General features: G+C 37.9%; 1 long non-coding RNA gene across 3 annotated transcripts in view; it reads left to right on the forward strand.

Annotated features, from left to right (window-relative positions):
• Nucleotides 1–19,361, forward strand: part of LOC120396445 — an 89,746-nt gene that overhangs the window by 65,484 nt on the left and 4,901 nt on the right. The window lies entirely within an intron of this gene.

The following is a 19,361-nucleotide window of genomic DNA, read 5'->3' on the forward strand; positions in this document are numbered from 1 at the left end:
CGTCCGCATGTTCGGCCGATTGCAGCTCCCACTGGCTGCGGTTCGCCGTCCCAGGCCAATGGGAGATGCGGGAAGTGGTGCAGGACAAGGGATGTGCTGGCCACTGCTTCCTGCCGCCCCCATTGGCCTGGAGCGGTGAACCGCGAGCAGTGGGAGCCACGATCGGCCAAACTTGCAAATGCGGCAGGTAAACAAACCAGCCCGGTCCACCAGGGGGCTTACCCTGATGAGCCGCGTGCCAAAGGTTGCCGATCCTTAGATTAATGGGTGAAATGCTACAGTTAGTGTTATGACCATCTAGTCTGGCCTCCTACATAAACTATACAAGGGAAAAAATGGGTCTGCAGGAAGTTGAATGTTTTATTGTTGTATTGTTTCATTTTAATTAGCTTGAAGATACCAGCATAGTAATCCATTTTTCAAGGCTATTTTTTTTCCTTTCAAGTTAGAATAATATATAGAAAGCATCTGTACATATGCTCTGAGTAGAGCCATGTGGAGAACAGAAATACTATTTCATGAAGGATTTTGAGTTTTTGAAATTTGGTTTTGTTTTTAGTTGAAACCATCACTGACCATTTCCTAATTCTACATGAAGGGAAATTTTGAAAAAAAAAAGTTTTAGTTTTTGCTTCATTTTATTGTATAATTATATTAAAATATACAATAAAATAAAATTAAAACTTGAAATGTTTTGTTTCAAAAACATTGCAATAGGATGTTATGATATTGTCAGCATTTCTTTTGTTTGTTTTTGTGTCCGGGGCGGGGGGGAGGTAGGGGTTGCTTGTTTGTTTTTCTGCTAACCAAAATGTCAGCCAATATTTTGATTTCAATGGACAAGCATTTTTCCAAAGGAAAATGGTTCAATCAAGTTTTTTTTCCAACTAGCTCTAGCTCTGAGTACCCAGCTAATTATTTAGAATTACAAAACAAAATATTCAGTACAATCAACTCAGTGGTCCTACCATGTAGCAGCTAACAATAAAAAATGAATACACCCCATACATCAATTTATACCATAATCTTCCCATATGCTCCCCCAGTTCTCTCTCCTCAAATGCCAGATGAAACAGAGGAGTCATAGTCCATCTCAGTGAAGCACCCCACACTTTGAACTGACATTACTTGTCAATATTGTTATATTTATTTTTAATAACTAATATTGTGACTGAGTTAATGACTTCTGTATAGCAAATGTTGATACTTAGTGGCAATCACCATAATATTTAGATTTGATATAGTTTCCCACAGAGGCCAAGATTTCTCAAAACGGGAATCAAAAGTTAGGCTTTTACATCAGTATTTAGGAATCCAAATAAGCGACATGATTTTCAAAACTGCTGATCAGTCACCAAATATCTCTCTCTCTCTCTCACACACACACACTATGGCCTCAGTGGAGTGCAGAGGGTTGGGAGAGGAATTGGAATTAGAACTCATTAGTGTGCCTGGAAGCTCATTTACAAGCTTTAGGTAGTAGATGTTTATGTTTTGTTGTTCTTAATTATTCTATACACAAACAGTTACACAGCTTTATGGAACCTTATACACCTGCCCATCCAAAAAAACCCAACAGCTAATAATTCTGCATAAAGTCTTAATTAATACAAGAAAGATTTTTAGCAGTACTTGTTCTTAGAGTTACTTACTAGTTGTTTATCTATAGTTTATCCCTTGAAAAGATCTGTGAATGATGGAAATACTATATGTTTTCTGAATAAATCATATTTGTATGTTAAGGTACACACAAGAAAGTAATTTTCTATCAAGTCAGAAGTTATTTACATGCTGTACTGACTTTCTGAAAAGCATATAAAAGCAATGCTAATTTTGGAGCACAAAATGAAAGTGTTGTAGTCAGAGTTCAAAATAAATTTTTCGTTCTGTAAATTTCTTACAAAAATTCAAGTAACTCTAATTACGAACTGACTAACCAAATTAGTGTCTTGCAATGAATATCATCAGAACAGCAAACAGATGCTATTAAGTCCTCAGGGGTGTTATAGTTAGTGCCGAGAGCTAACATAGCATATAGCATGTATGTATATATTAAAGTCATGATCATTCAAATTGGATACAAGAACTTGTATGCCAAATGGACCACCCAAGGCAAAAGCTTACTTCATTTATACACCTTTTCTTTAACAAGTGATAGAGGTCTGTTGTCTTGTACACAAGAATTCACGACAAAGGAAATATATAATCTGATTAAACTAAAATGATGCACTTTCAGAAAAGCAACACTATTTAGAGTATGAAATAATTTCATACCACCAATGTGCGACCAGGTTATTTGTTGAAATATATTAAGAGGTTCTGGTTTATTTTTGTTTTACAAATCCACTGTTGTAAGCAATTTGGAGCTAAGCCTTGTCTTCATATTTATTTGTAAAAGGTCTAAATATGCTTTAGCACTATATATATTATAATTTAAAAGTGTGAACATTGTATAAAAGAAGCCTTCCTTCACTGTAATTAACCCTGGGGCAACTTACCTATGGATGTGGTGGATTCTCAATCACTTGAAGACTTCAAATTAAGATTAGACTGATTTTTTAAAGATACGTTCAAGATCAAAGGAAGTATCGAGTTTGATGAAGACATTCAGTGAGGTTCTTTGGTGTGTTTTATGCAGGACGTCAGATCAGATGGTCATAATAGTTCCTTCTGGCCTTTAAATCTATGAACCTCACAAATGTAGTTAGTTTATTGATAAAACATAGATGTAATACTACCTGAGAAAAGCTGAAATTTCAAAATTATATATTTAAGTTTTGTGGGATGCCCTATGGTACTTATTTTTGTTTTGCTATATCTATACACATTTCTGTTTAGTTCAGGGGTTGGCAACCTCTGGCACGCGGCTCGCCAGGGTAAGCACTCTGGCGGGCCTGGCCAGTTTGTTTATCTGCTGCTTTAGCAGGTTCAGCGGACCGCAGCTCCCACTGGCCGCAATTCACCGTCTCAAGCCAATGGGGGCAGTGGGAAGCGCCAAGGGATGTGCTGGGCACGGCTTCCCGCCTCCCACATTGGCCTGAGACGGCCAGTGGGGGCTGCAGTCCACCGAACCTGCTGACACAGCAGATAAACAAACTGGCCTGGCACGCCAGGGTGCTTACCCTGGTGAGCTGCGTGCCACAGGTTGCCGACCCCTGGTTTAGTTCTAGGTTTTGGTATCCTTAGACTGTAAGTGCTATGGGTCTTTATTTTGTCTCTTGTAAAAATATAATAATATAAATGTACAATTAATAATTATAATAATGATAATGTTATCCAGAGAAAGGAATTCACTCTTTGAAGTTGATTCCTTAAGTGCTGATCATCAGCAGGTCACTTGCAGGACCTATGTATGCTCATTAAAATTTATAAGTGAGCTTTAAATCCTTAAACTGGAGGAGAGGCAGAAGTCTGGACATGAAGAAGCAACATGATTTTATAAGGAAGACATGCAACCAGACAATAAAATATTTTTTTATTAAATTTGGGAAACCAAGAGCTTTTAATCCCAAAATCTAAACTGTTAAACTATTAAACTGAATTATTTCAGGTGAGTAAATATTGTGTTACGTCCTGTATAAACCAAGGAGTTAAGTGTTAATTAGTGAAAAAGCAATCTAGGAGTATTATATATGTTGTTTATTGATGTTTTATTTTGTATACAGCAATTGCTAGAACTTATGCACATAGCCCAGAGTGCCCCCAAATAATACCTCACAAGTTAGAGACAGTTTATGTCACAAAGTCAATAGCTTTAAAATGAGTCACCCTTTGTCTTGATTGGCAGATACCAAAATCAAATCAATTATCCAGCCAGAGATAGTGTCCAGTCCACCCAAGATCTGGAGAAATGACTTGCACCTATCCACATTCTGCCCCCACAGAGATAGGCCACTGCTGTGATGGACTCCAGGCAATCTCTGCCAGTGAGCCTTTAGGTTCCACTCTGCCAAAGAAAGGCAATCTGCAATTGTGTCAAAATTACCGGACCATAAGCTTAATTAGTCATTCTAGCAAAGTGATATTGAAAGTCATATTGAACAGACTGAAGCCACAAGCAGAGGATATCATCGCTGAAGAACAGGCAGGCTTTCATGCTGGAAGAAGTACCACAGAACAGATTTTCAACCTTTGTGTTCTATGTAAGAAGTACTTAGAACACCAGCAGGACATCTATCACATCTTTTTTGACTTCAAGAAGGTATTTTACAGAGTATGGCATGAAGCTCTCTGGGCAACCATGAGGAAGTACAATGTTGGTAGTAAGCTTATTCTTACCATTAAACAACTATATGCCAAGGCCAGCAGCGCAGTTCTCGCAGAAACGTTTGGATGACACCTCCACAAAATATGGCATGTAAATCAGTGCAGAGAAAACCAAGCTGATGACAAAAAAGCCCATGATGGGATCAGCTCACATATCACTGTCAGTGGACAAGAGCTGGAGACAGTGAAATAGTTCAAGTATTTGGAGGCAATGATCACTGATGAAGGATCCAAGGAAGAAATTTGGGCAAGAACCGCTCAAAGAACAACAGCAGTGGCAAAGCTAAAGCCAATTTGGAGGAATAAGAACATTTCCCTGGAATGCAAACTGAAACTGCTGCATGCACTGGTCATCTCCATTTTTTCTGTATGTGTGTGAGACATGTACCCTTATGGCAGAACTTAAACGGAAAATACAGGTAGTAGAGATGAGATGCTTCCATAAAATCTGTGGCATCTCCTACTTAGACCAGGTCAGTAATGAAGAGGTCCGCAACATCATCACCCAGTGCACTGGGTCATATGAAGACCTCCTGTCGACTGTGAAGAAGTGCAAGCTGAAGTGGTATGGCCCTGTAACAAGATCATCTGGCCTATCCAAGATCATCCTCCAAAGAACAGTACAGGAGAAGAGAAGAAGAGGTAGACAGAAGAAGAGATGGATTGACAACATAAAAGAGTGGACAGGAATGGATTTCACGGAGACTCAATCACTGACACACAATCGTCAGGGGTAGAGACAATTGTTTGATTGCTCATCAATGATGGTGCCCCAACAACCAATGTGGTTATGGGAGTGATGATGATGATGATGACACATGAATCCTATAATAATGGGAGATATATACCCCTCGTATCCTGGTCCAAATGCCTGAATAAATCTGCCTTCCTGGAAAAGATTATTTCCACTCCAAAACTGTGGCACGGTATAATGAAACACATGGAAACCCAAACACAGCAGTTAGTCAGATTCATGTAGGGTTGCCAACATTGTATTTCAAAAATACAGAACAGTCCTCAGATGTCCCCATTCTTGGTGCAGGGTGCAATGCCTGGGAGTGGGATCGATCTCCACTGGGATGAGAATGAGAAGAACCATAAATCCACTTACTCCACAGAGAGTGAGACTAAGTGGAAAGCCGCAACACAGCCAACATAGCCAACCCCAGTAAATCTTCATCTAACTTATAGACATTTAGTGACTCTGTGTGCCAGGACTTCTTGGGCACAAACTTTGATATTTTTATGTATATGGTACTGTTGGCCAAAACATATAATTTCCCCCCTGATTTTTTTTCATAAATCAGGATGTAAAGTTAAAAATTCAAAATTTTTCATGGGAGGGAGTTGAGCAGCCAGCTGCTGGCCACTTGTGGAGATGAGCAGATTTGGGAACCTGGGGAACCCCAGCTCCCAAGTTCATCACTAGGCATGCTGCCAAGAGGGCCTAAAAGGGGGAGCCCAGGAGTCTGAAAGCCTGGAAAGCTAGTGAGTCTTGGAATCAGGAAATCTGCACTCTCCAGCAACCCTCCAGGCAAGCTATCAAGGGAGCCCAGAGAACTTAAAACAAATAGAAGAAAGGGAAAGTTGAAAATGACTTGTATAATTCAGAAAATGGGAATTGTATAAAATTGATAAGGGAAGCAAAGGAAAACAAGGCAAAACCTATGGACAGCAGAATTAAGGACAATAAAAACATTTTTTTTTAAGATTATTAGGAACAAAAATAATTTTAACAATGCTGTTGACCTATTAGTAGATGGAAATGGTATAATTATAAATAATAATGCAGAAAAGGCAGAAACGTTCAATACATCTTTCTGTTCTGTATTTGGGGGGCAGGGAAAGAGATGCCGTAGTTGTATTACATGTGGATAACACATTTTCTATCCACTTGTATCTCAAGAGGATGTTAAACAGAAGTTACTAAATTTAGACATTTTTATGTCTGCAGTTCTGGATAATTTGCATCCTATAGTTTTGAAAGTGAGCCAAGGAGCTCACCGGACCATTAATGATTTTATATATATTATAGCTTCCTTTACTTCCGAGGTCTGTTTTTAACCAATACAACCTTCTTCATCGTTATGTTCATATTAAGTTGAAAACTATAGTTTTTTTAAACTGATCACATACCCTTCCTATTCTATTTGTTAGTGCAAATTCGTTTATCGTTCTTTGCATACCCTTCCAAAGAAAAATTGTTCTCTTTCTCATCGCACCAGAAATCATTTAAACTAGTGTTGACTGTGCAGATAATACAGAAGGTTAAAAAGCCCAAATGCACAAAAGTCCAAATGCCCTCATCATAAGTTAAATACATATTTAGTTATTTTCTAGACTCACTTAAGTGGTCAGTAATATCCAAGGAAATGTACAGATTTGGGGCCTACTCCTGTACATTCTGTCAATAGTGTCGAAGAAGACAATACATAGGACTGCAGCGTGAATCCCAGTTTCATGTAGTGAGTGGGGCTGGGTTGTTTATCGTCACAGTCCTTTGTGCATTTTTATCATGCTTTGAAGATTTTTGTTAATGATGGATGAATTTTTAAAAGTAAGATATGGGCCATTCATGTGGTGTATCTGGAGTTTTCCTCCCACATATAAAGTTTTTGTAGTTTACAATAATTGTATGGCGAAATCCTGAACAAAGAAAGTATGACAAACTTCTCTAAACACAATAGGGAAATAACCAGCATATTTTCTTTGAACATGAAATCATTAAGTTTATTGATTTGCTATTCTAAATTAATTGTTCCTGTTGAGAACAATGGTTCAATTATAGAGGTTGATTAAAGTTATTTCTACTGACAAACAGCATCCCCTCGTCCCCCAGTCATACAGGTTCAGATTCAGATGAATAAGTCCATGAACTCACACAGCAAAATGATAGTTTAGCCTAATTACTGGGAATAGTACTCAAGAGGTAGTGTGCTCAATAGGCTTAATCCTACAAATTACTGAGCACTCTTGCACATTGCTGAGTGCTCTCACCTTCCAGTGACTTCACTTAGGATGCTCAGTACATTGCTGAAGATCTCAACACTTCTCAGAATTGAGCACTAAGGCCCTGATTCAGGAAAATACTTAAATACATCTTCAAGTATATCCCTATTACAGAAAGCATTTAAGCATGTTCTTAAATGTTTTCCTAAATTGGCCATAAATAATTGGAATCTTCTCTATTCCCAGCTGTAATACATTGCTGGGTAGCCCTTGGAAAATTATTTAAAACAGAAGTATTAATACTTACCTCACAGTCTTGTTGGGAGGTTTAATTAGTTAATGTTTGTGTAGTGGTTTGAAAATGTAAGTGCAGACCATTATTATTTTAAAGTTTGATCTAGTGCTTTGTCAGCAAAATTTGTACATGCATGCCTGGGGAATCCTTGAAGTAAACTGTTCTACATTTGGAATACATAATTAAACGTTAAGCATTCCAAATGATAAAGTGGGCATGGAAAAACCTGGATTTCTGATATAGACTTTATAATTAGCTTACAAAGGCAATATTTAATTTTCAGTGAGCTGTTATGGCAGATTAAGTGAAAACTAAATATCAGACAAAGACCTTTGGGATTCTTTGATCAAAATAATTGCTACCAGTTTAAAATGCATAACAAGATAGTTACCTACCAATGCTCTGCCTTACATTTAGTGCTCCATTTCTTGTTTAGAGTGCCTAAACAGATCTTTACAAATGATACTATTCAACTAGAGCCTTTACATTTTTTTTCCTTGACACCATTAGAGAAAGAAGGCTATTAATGGAGGGGGATCCACAGCAGAATTTTTGACAAGGCACAGAATATTCTTTCCCAAACACAATTATTTTCTAACTGGAGTATGAGCCTCTATTCCATGTTCATGTACATGCTTAGGTGTATCAAAACTAGTTGTGGAATTTTTTTAGTTTTTAATAACAGCTTCATTTAGGTCTGGAATCTGTTTCCCTTAAAGTGATCATCTTTTGGGGCCTGATCCAAAGTCCACTGAAGTTAATGGAAAGAACTTGTTCTTCTCAAGGAGCTTTGGACCAGCTCCTTTATGGCTACATCAAGTTCACATTTATCATATTACTAGGGAAAAGGCACTGTTCAATGTGAATTTAAACTCAATTGGAATATATTATCTTAGTTACTGTCGCAGGGAGGAATTGCTGCTCTTCTGATGTACATGGAGGCCAAATATATAGAGACACACCATCAGTGCAGCCCCCCCTCCCTTCCTTTCATGGTGTAGAGCTTTGTTCCCATCTTAGCATTCAAGGGAGCACAAGTTCCCTATGCTATCCCTGTGGGGATTGGTGGGAAGGGATTCTTCACCCCTTTACCCATCCCAGTACACCCACAAAGTACAAAGCAGAATTTGGCCCTACATTTGAATTAACCTTTATACATTACTCTCACTGTCATGATAATTTAGACCCAATATTTTTATAAAAAATTAAAACTTCCTATTGATGACTGCACCGCAATATATAGGCCTTGAATTCAGCAAAGTACTTCAGCATGTGAGTAGTGAGTGAAATTCTGGCTCCATTGAAGTAGATGGCAAAACTTCATTGACTTCAGTTGCATCAAGATTTGGTTTCAATGAGACTGCTCACCTGAATTGGGCAGGAAACAGTTTTTCTAGTTCACTGTTAATTTAATTTAATTAATTTAATTTATTTATTTCCTTCCTTACTTTATATGGTAGAATAGGAATTGCATACTATCATATGAAACAAGTAAATGTTTTTTCAATGGTCCCTGGAATTTGTCAATGATAATATAAATGTTTAGTGATAGATTTGATAGAAATTAGGCAGAAATTAAATAGAACTAGGAACACGATTACTTTGTTCCCATTTGAATGGGAAATTCCCATATTTTAAAACCTTTAAGTGCAGTGAGATTAAGGGCTTCACAGTCAGAGTAATTTATACAGAGATGTGAGATTTCGCCAAATGTATCTACAACTTCTATAACAGCAGGGAAGCAGTAAAAAAAAATTAAGAGAACTATATTATGAACATACAGATAAGCTGTAAAGCTGTGAAGTATGGTATTTGTTTCTTTGTCTTGGAAGTCAATAATTGCTGAATAATTTTACACAAAAATATCACTGAGCTGAAACCCAAGAATGGAAAGTTTCCATCCCAAAGGCAATGTTTGATGTTTCCATGTAGAAACTAGAACTTTGCTTTCTTCAGGATGGATTATTACTTGAATTTGGACTAAGATTCTTTTAATTAATGTAATTTTTCATTGATTTATTTTTGGTGAACAGTGGGAAATAATTTGTTGTTTTTAAATGAACTTGTCTATTTTGATTGCAGCTGCTTTCATAATATCCTACTAGATTTCTGCTCTGTGAATCAAGTGCTACATGTGATTTTTTTTTTTTAGACAGATTTGTGATTTTTGTATTTGTGTTTTTGACAGTGCTTCATATCTTTGTGGGTGATACTTTTAATCAATTCCAAAACAAAATAAGAAGAAAAGGTACACATATAATGTAATTAAATGACTGAACAAATTAATATATATATATATTATTAAACAAATGTGACTATTTCCAGAATCATAGGGCTGGACTTTCATCTGTAGAAGTTCTGCTTGATTATAATCTGTGTTTGAGGTGGGGTGGTTTGAGAGTTATGGCTTATAGATCCAGTGCTGGCCAGCCCCAGTGTAAAATTAGACCAGCCATGGGTCTGCTCTAATGTATGCCATTGGTATGGTGTAGTGATTTGTCATGTTCCCTTTCCAACTCACTATGTTACAACAAGCTCCCTATACTACAGGTGACTTGTGCCATCAAGGAATGTTTCTACACAAGGTAAATTCGCTGTTGGCCCTTTCCACCCAGAATCCATCTATTTTTCTCCACAGGAGCATGTAAAATTTCCTTTTTTTCCCCTACCTTCAACAGAATTTCCTAACTTAACTTCCATTTACAATTGTTCAAAACCTCCCTAGTAATATATAAATATATCTTTTATTCATTCATAGATTCATAGATTTCAAGGCCAGAAGAGCCCATAATGATCATGTAGTCTCGTCTCCTATCTAACACAGGCCATATAACTTCCCCAAAATAATTTCTAGAGTAGATCTTCTAGAAAAATATGCAATCTTGATTTTAAAATGATCAGTGATGGAGAACCCACCATCCTCCATTGTTCCAGTGGTTATTTAATCTCACCATTAACAATTTACACCTTATTTTCAGTCTGTATTTGTCTAGTTTCAACTTCCAGCCATTGGATTATGACAGATGGAAGAACTCATTTTCAAATATTTGTTCATCATGTAGATATATATGGACTGTAATCAAGTCAGCTCCTAACCTGCTTTTTGTTAAGCTAAATCAGAGATTGGCAACTTTTGGCACGCTGCCTGCCAGGATAAACACCCTGGTGGGCCAGGCTGGTTTGTTTACCTGCCGCGTCAACAGGTTCGGCTGATCACAGCTCCCACTGGTCGTGGTTCACCGCTCCAGGCCAATGGGGCTGCTGGAAGTGGTGCAGGATGAGGGATGTGCTGGTGCCACTTCCTGCAGCCCCCCATTGGCTTGGAGCAGCAAACCACATCCAGTGGGAGCCACAATCGGCTGAACCTGCAGACGCAGCAAGTAAACAAACTTGCCCAGCTTGCCAGGGTGCTTACCCTGGTGGGCTGCATTCCAAAGGTTACCGATCCCTGAGCTAAATAGATTGTGCTCCTTGAATCTCTCTCAGTATAAAGCATCTTTTCCAATCCTCTGATTATTCTCATTGCTAGTCTCTGAACCATCTCCAATATATCACCATCCTTCTTGAATTGTAGGCCCCAGAACTGGACAAAGTATTGCAGCAACAGTAACGCTAGTGCCAAGTACTCTCCACTCTCACTTGAGATTATCTTGTTTATGCATCCCAAGATTGCATTAGCTCTCTTTTGCCACAGCCTCACATTGAGAGCTCATGTTATCCCCATAACCTCAAACCTTTTTTCAGAGTCACTGCTTCCCAGGAGAGAGCCCTTCATCCTGTATATATGGCCTACATTCTCTGTTCCTGGATGCATATATTTACATTTTCCTTATTAAAACGAATATTGTTTGTGCCCAATTCACAAAGCGATCCAGATTGCTCTGAATCAATGACCTGTCCTTTTCATTATTTAACCACTTCACTAATTTTTGTGTCATCTGCAAACTTTATCAGTGATGATTTTATGTTTTCTTGCAGGTCATTGATAAAAATGTTAAATAGCTAAGGACCAAGAGCTAATCTTTGCAGGAGCCTATTAGAAACCTTCCCACTTGATGATGATTCCACTTTACAGTTACATGAGCCATTTTTAATCTGTTTATGTTTGCCATGTGAATTTTATACAGTTGTAGTTTTTTAAATCAAAATGTCATGCAGTACAAAGTCAAAAGCTTCACAGAAGTCTAGGTATATTATGTCAACACTATTACATTTACCAACCAAACTTTTAGTCTCATCAAAATTGAGTCCCATATCAGCTGTTCCATTATCTTGCCTGGGATCAACGTCAGGCTGACAGCCTTATCATTATCCAGATCACCCCATTTAACCTTTTTAAAAATTGGCATAACATTTGCTTTTTCCCAGTCTTATTGAACTTCAACAGTGCTGCAATATTTATTAAAAATCAACATTAATGATTTAGCAAGCTTCCCACCCAGCTCTTTTAAAACTCTTGGATGTAAGTTATCTGGACCTGCTGATTTAATAGTGTATAACATTAGTAGCTTCCATTTAACATCCTTGCTTGTTTAATATTAAAAATACGTGTTTGAGAAATAAAGTTATTTTAAGATTTCCATTTAAAACAGTTTTTCTTTTAAATTCATCAGTCATTTCTTACCCTAAAGAAATGAAACAAAACAAAAAGTCAAATCGAGGGTGAAACATTAAGAGCTGGAAAAATATTCTGAAATGTTCAAAAAAATCCCCAACCTTTACTTACTGTTCCCCAGTTTTTAGAGAGCATCAGTATAATGTGTTGTATATTTTCTGAAAGCCTTATCATAGGGACACATAAAGTGATAAACTTTCAAGTAATATTTTTGTTTTCCTATCACAATGAATTAGTCTTTTGCCTATGACTGAGAGGAGAAAGTGAAATGAACTAAGCAAAAACAATCTTGAGGGGATAAAATGTAAGCAAAGCAGTGTAGCTGACTACCTTTCTCAGGGTAAAAAAAAATGTATCAACATCCCTAGTACAGTCAATTTTGCTAAAAATGGAACTCTGGTAAAAGTAAGGTGACCAGATAGCAAGTGTGAAAAATCGGGCAGGGTTGGGGTATTATAGGAGGCTATATAAAAAAAAGACCCCAAAATTGGGACTCTTCCTATAAAATCAGGACATATGGTCACCCTAGGTAAAAGAATGCAGTTCCGCTTGGAAGGGTTTCTAGATTTCAGTTAGAAATGCTTTAATACAAGATCTAATAATAGTCAATGGCACTTGGCTTGATATATATACTGGAGTTTTCATATTGTTCCTGAAAAATAAGTTCTATCAAAACAAAAAAAGTCTAAAAATTAAGGAAGAAAAATAATTTAATATGCACTCATTAAGATATCTACAGCTAAGGACTTCAGTGAATTCAGTTCCATTCTGGTGTTCTAGAATTGATTCATAACTTTAGGCTTCTCAAGAAACCAAGGTTCATTAATTTCAGCTGAGAATAAACTCATCCTGACCAAGATGTCCCTGTTGGAATAAGGTTGTGACACAAAGTTCCTCCTCTATGTTGGTGGGTCCTGCGCTTATTGGCAGATTTGCTCGCCTCACGGATTCACCCTGTGGGTCGGGAAACAGCCCAGAGACCTTCCCCTCTGGTAGAAGCCACAGTCCAGGTCAATTCCTCCTGTGTTTGATCAGGAGTTGGGAGGTTTGAGGGGAATCCGGGCCTGCCCTCTACTCCAGGTTCTAGCCAAGGGCCCTGTGGAATGCAGCTGTCTAGAGTGCCTCCTGGTACAGTTGCGCGACAGCTACAACTCCCTGGGTTACTTCCCGATGGCCTCCTCCCAACACCTTCTTTGTCCTCACTGTCAGACCTTCCTCGTGATGTCTGATAACACTTGTACTTCTCAGTCCTCCAGCAGTATGCCTACTCACTCTCCTCTTCTTGCACGCCTCTTGCTCCCAGTTCCTCGCGCGCACATCTTCTCCTCTGGCTCCCTGGCTCCCTCTGGCCTGACTGGGCCCTTTTATAGCATCAGAGGGGCCTTAATTAGAGTCAGGTGCTTAACAGCCTCACCTGATTCTTAACAGGTTAATTGGAGTCAGGTATTCTCATTAGCCTGGAGCAGCCCCTGCTCTGATCACTCAGGAACAGAAAACTTCTTATCCTGTGGCCAGTATATCTCCCTTCTACTACTCTGCTGTTCCCAACTGGCCTGGGTCTATCACAGTTGATTGAAATTTGTTAAAATATTCTAGTCACAAATTAGTGTCCCATTGTATGCTGTATTTAACAGTAAAAGACTTAGTTCAAGAATAGGTAAACATTCACTATTTTCAACACTATTATTCACTTTATTGATGTTCCTATCTTAATGAAATATTTAGTTATCAAGCCTCAATATATTCATTGTTTTGTCAACTGATGGCTTGTTATACTCTGTCAAAGGATAACTTATTAAAGTAAAAATTATAAATTCTTACCGTAAAAAGAGTGCTGCATCTGTTGGGTATAGCCTTCCTTATAACTAACATGATTATTTGACTAGAGGAGTGTCTAAAATTAAACTCTTCTGAAATAAAGCATTATTGGAATTAGTTTTTATGGTTTATTTTTCTAAACCTTTTCTAACTTTCGGCAGATAACTGTGAAAATACAATGTACAGATTTTTTAAAAAAAATGCATTTAGTAAATAGCTAATGCATTCTTCAAAGTCCCTATTTTTTTTTTTTGGTAACAGAAGTATGTATGGAACAAATAAGCAAAGTTATTTCATCCCAATGGAATTGTACCTGCTCAAATCAGTGCATTAATACTGTGGTTAAAATTTGTTACATACATTTATCACTTTTTTCAAATAAACTAGACAGTTTTGCTCTATGAAGAAGAAAAATCACAGTGTAAATGTAAGGTATTTATAGTGTCATACAGTTTGAGGCCAGAAGAGAACACCAGATTATTGAGTGTGACCTCCTGTACATCACATGCCACCAAGACCACCCAGCACCTGCACATTAAACCCAATAACCAAAGTTAGACCAAAGTATTACAGCCAACAGGAGACTAGATAATTATGTGTCACAGGCAAATAATAGGAGAGAACAAGGTGCGCCGGTGCTCAAGGCCTCTGCAATGGCAGGGAAATGAATGAGATGTACACTGATGATCTTGACAAATGGCCCACACCCACACTCTGTAGATGAAGGCGAAACTCTTCCAACGTACTGCCAATCTGACCTGGTGGAAACACCCTCCCAGAATGGCAGGCTGAAATCTGGGAGCATGAACTGGGAAAGGTGGCAATAAGTATATGAATTTATGGTAAATGCCTATTGAAAAGCAAAACTACCATATAATCACACTAATTACAGTTGTCTTGTTATAAAATGTGATCATTTTGGCAAAACAATTCAGGACCAGGATACGTTACCCAACAATTCTGGTCTCATTGGGCCAAAATTAATGACAAACTGTCCTTATGAGAATTCAGTCACATTCAATCTGGAAAAATAGACCTGAGATGGGGCAATGCCCTCAAGCATGCCCCTTAAAGTCATAGCCTGGCCTTGCAGGCCTGCTGCCCTCTCTCCACCTATTGTTGTCATGGAATGCTTTACTCAGACCCAGGAACTGAGGACAAGCAATTCCCTTCAAGAGGTCTCATTTTCAACTCCTTTTACAGTGTACAAGTAAAACCTTCCACATTAGCCCCTCAAGACCAATCCTTCCTCTGCCCTGGGGCTAATGCCAACAAGCATCTTCTCCCAAGTCCAGGAGTCCTCCGCCTTCTTACTCCTTTTTACTTACTCCTTTCAGATGTCAAGTTGAAACAGTTCATAGGCACCAGTGGTGGTCCTAGAGTCTTGGGGAGCTCATCCCTCCAGCTGAGCTCTGATAGCATTTTATCAGGCCCAGGTGCTAGTGTGTCAGTTAATTGCCAACCAGCCAGCTAGTTAATTGCTTACAGGTCAGCTGAGGTGGATTTGTTCTGCTTAAAGAAGCCCACCAGAGGTAGAGTGGATGCCAATTCAATTCAAAGGGGCCAGCCACCCCAGTGACAAGACTTTTCCCATTTTTTGGCTCCAACCTAAAACAATATTCATAGGGGCAAATTTTGTTATGACAATTTCATTCTGAAATTAAATAACTTGGATTTATAACAAACAAATAAGTTTGGTTTGGCCCATCTCCACTTAGTCTTAACAAAACTGAAACATCAATTCTGCTACTTGCAAATTACGTTAATTCAGGTATTAGATTAAAGACTTACACCAAGCAGTATATTCACACATATTATCTGCTGTAGATGTGGTAGGATGAAAATGATATCAATGTACTTCTTTATTACTCTATTGCACAACATCTGCTGTCAAAAAAAGGAACATTTTTGGTTTACTAGTATTACTAGTATTGTCTAGCACTCAAAATTAGTAACTAAATAGACCATACTTAATTGGACCTAATCTTGACTATTTTTCCTAATCTTCTTTTATATATATCCAGACAGAACTCTGATAACTCTAATAACTCTTTTTTTCTTCTCTCCATACTGCCATTCTGAGAATTTTCCTAAAAATGTCTCCTTAAAAAAAATCCCATTTTCTAGTTCTCAAAAATCTCAAAATAACCAACTCTTTCTGCAACATTATGGTATCTTCATTAGCAATCTCTGCTTTCATGCTTAGTAGTATAACTGGCACAGTGAGTCACTACAGAAGGTTCAGAGGGTTACATGCTTGAGTACTTTTGAAAAAGAACCTAATATTAATTAAAATTGTCATCTATTTTCATCCAATTTCCTTAGTGATCCATTATCTGATATCTATGACTTAGGGGCTTCTTCACTCATGGAACATGTTCAGAAGATATTGTTAAGCGGATATTACACCAAATATTCCATGTGAAAAAAAAAACAACAACTAGTGATGCAGGCACTGGGGGAAAACATTATCTCTATAGCGACACATAAAAATGACAAAGGGAGAGAATATGAAACTCTGTCATGGATTTACATAGTCTCCTGTTGTCAAGACTGCTGAATTTACTGAAAAAATATCAAGTGTTTGTCAAGCAATATGTATATACGAGATTCTAGTGTGTGAGTTTAAGTTAGGGACTTATCTTCACCCACTGGTGCTAGTTTTGATTAACTCCTGCAGAAGTGTCAAATATAACTTCTCATTAACTGCATTCATTTCTCATTTTTATTTAACAAACACAAATAATTTCAGCAAACTAAAATTGGTTTACATACTCAGGAATTCTTTCAAGGTAAAGATTTTGCTTTGGTTAGTTCCTGTTGTGCATGTATAATCAATACCCCATGGATGGTCAGGAATTTACCATTATTTAAGTAGATTACAATATCAAATATACATAAGATGTAGCTGTACAGAATGCAGTTTATTTTCAAGACTTTCTTTAGCAACAGGAGTTCTAACAAAATACAAAGAATTGCCAAGAATGAGCCTACACTTGATGCTAGCATTGTAAAATTCTGGCTTCCCGGGGCTATATGGAGTTAGACTAAGAAACTAATTTGTGACTTTTTGTCTTGCTTTAAGATTTCAGTTATAGTTAAACTTTCTAAGGAACCATTACAGAAGATTCAGAATAGCAGTAATGTTAAGTGGGACAAATACTTAAATACTTCAAAGAGAGAAAATTCACCTACAATATTTTCCCTAGGCTATGATTTGTGCTGGTTTTAAAAGCAGTTTTACAAACAAACATATAAAAATAAAAGGAATTGCTTTGAATATTCATCAACATTTTAATGAATTCCCTTTAGCCATGTTTGAGATCCTGTTGTGTTTGCTTTCTGAAAATATTTAATCAAATTCCATTTTATTGGCAGGGATATTCACAGAACCAGAGAATTTTAAGTGATTATTAGAAAATGTTTGTTAACATGGTGAATTTTGTCAAGTATCAGAGGGGTAGCCATGTTAGTCTGGATCTGTAAAAGCAGCAAAGAGTCCAGTGGCACCTTATAGACTAACAGACGTTTTGGAGCATGAGCTTTCGTGGATGAATACCCACTTCGTTGGATGCATGTAGTGGAAATCCGACAAAGTGGGTATTCACCCACGAAAGCTCATGCTCCAAAACGTCTGTTAGTCTATAAGGTGCAACAGGACTCGTTGCTCCTTTTACAGTGAATTTTGGATTTGTAAACTTGTACTGGAAACCTAATTCTGAGATATGCTAATTAAAGCTGGAAAGAGAAACATACCAAGATACATATGTGCCCAATCTAAACAACACAACTCCCTTTTTTATCAAATAGTGAATACTATAGCTGTCAGTTAATCACAGTCAACTCAAGCGATTAACTCAAAACAAATATTTGCACTGTAACAATGATAAACAAAAGAAATAGTATTTTTCAATTCACCTAATGCAAGTACACCTCTACCCCTCTATAACACGGTTGTGGGGAGCCCAAAATCCCTACCGCGTTATAGCTGAAACCCCGTTATATTGGGGTAGAGGCGGCAGGACTCCGGCGGTGATTTAAAGAGATCCACGCTCCAGTCACTGTGGGGAGCCCCAAGATAGTGGCGGCAGGGATCCAGTGGTGATTTAAAGGGCCTGGGGCTCCCCACAGCAGCTGGAGCCCCAGACCCTTTAAAGCGCCGCTGGAGCCCCACTGCTACCACACTATATGTGAACCCGTGTTATGTCGGGTCACATTATAGCGGGGTAGAGGTATATGTAGTTCAATGTCTTTACTGTGAAAGTGCAATTTACAAGTCCAGAAATTTGTTTTACATAGCTGCTATCAAAAACAAAACAATATAAATCTTTAGAGCACACAAGTCCACTCAGACCTACTTCTTCTTCAGCCAATCACTAAGACAAATACATTTGTTTACATTTACAGGAGATAATGCTGCCCACTTCTTATTTAGAATGTCACTTGAAAGGGAGAACAGGCATTTGCATGGCACTGTTGTAGCTGGCATTGCAAGGTATTTATTTATTAGACATGCTAAACATTCATATGTTCCTTCATGCTTCGCCTTGTAGACTGTTTATCTTTTTTACAGTGCAAATATTTGCAATAAAAATAATAATATAAAGTGAGCACTCTACATTTTGTATTCTGCATTGTAATTGAAATCAACATATTCAATTGTAGAAAAACATCCAAAATATTTATAATAAATTTAAATTGATATTCTATTTTTGTTTAACAGTGCGATTAAAACAGCAATTAATCATGATGAATTTTTTCAATCGTTTGACAGCCCTAGTGAATACAAGTAATGAACTCTTCCTGCACAATGGAAAGACCAAGAAGTATTTGCTGAAATTATTTGGCAAAGGTGTGAATCCAATAGCTAAGAATCCCAAGTAAACATATTTTCCCTCTTCTGGGCACCACTGCCAGAGCCAAGAATACCCTTCCTAATTACCATCACCCTCAAAGTACCATTTTTAACCACATGTCCACTACACCTCTAGGAAATGCAAGTACAGAGTATGCTCCCAATGTGTACCAATGTAACTACTTCATTTGATGGATTAGCCACTGTTGAGCAATATGACTCCCTCTCTCTGCCCCAATAATAATATTTCCAAATTAGAGGTCATTTCTCAGAAGAAGAGCTCAAAGTGCTTTATGAAGTACTGTATCATTATCCTCATTTTACACATGGGGAAAATGAAATAGAGAAAGAAAGAACCTAATTGTCTTACTCAGCAAGTTTGTGCTGTGATGGGGTGGAGTAGGTCTGGAGGTTCCCTTCTGGAGCCTTCGTAACCCTGCCTCACCACACCTGAGAAAAGAGCAGAGGAGAAGTCCTCCAAGCAACCAATAAAAGGGGCTGCTGGAGTGGCCAAGAGGGGCATATAAAAAGAAGCAGCAGAGACAGAGCAGTCAGTTCCTGCT

Source organism: Mauremys reevesii, linkage group 1 (assembly GCF_016161935.1).
Source record: "Mauremys reevesii isolate NIE-2019 linkage group 1, ASM1616193v1, whole genome shotgun sequence".
Classification (NCBI taxonomy): domain Eukaryota; kingdom Metazoa; phylum Chordata; order Testudines; family Geoemydidae; genus Mauremys; species Mauremys reevesii.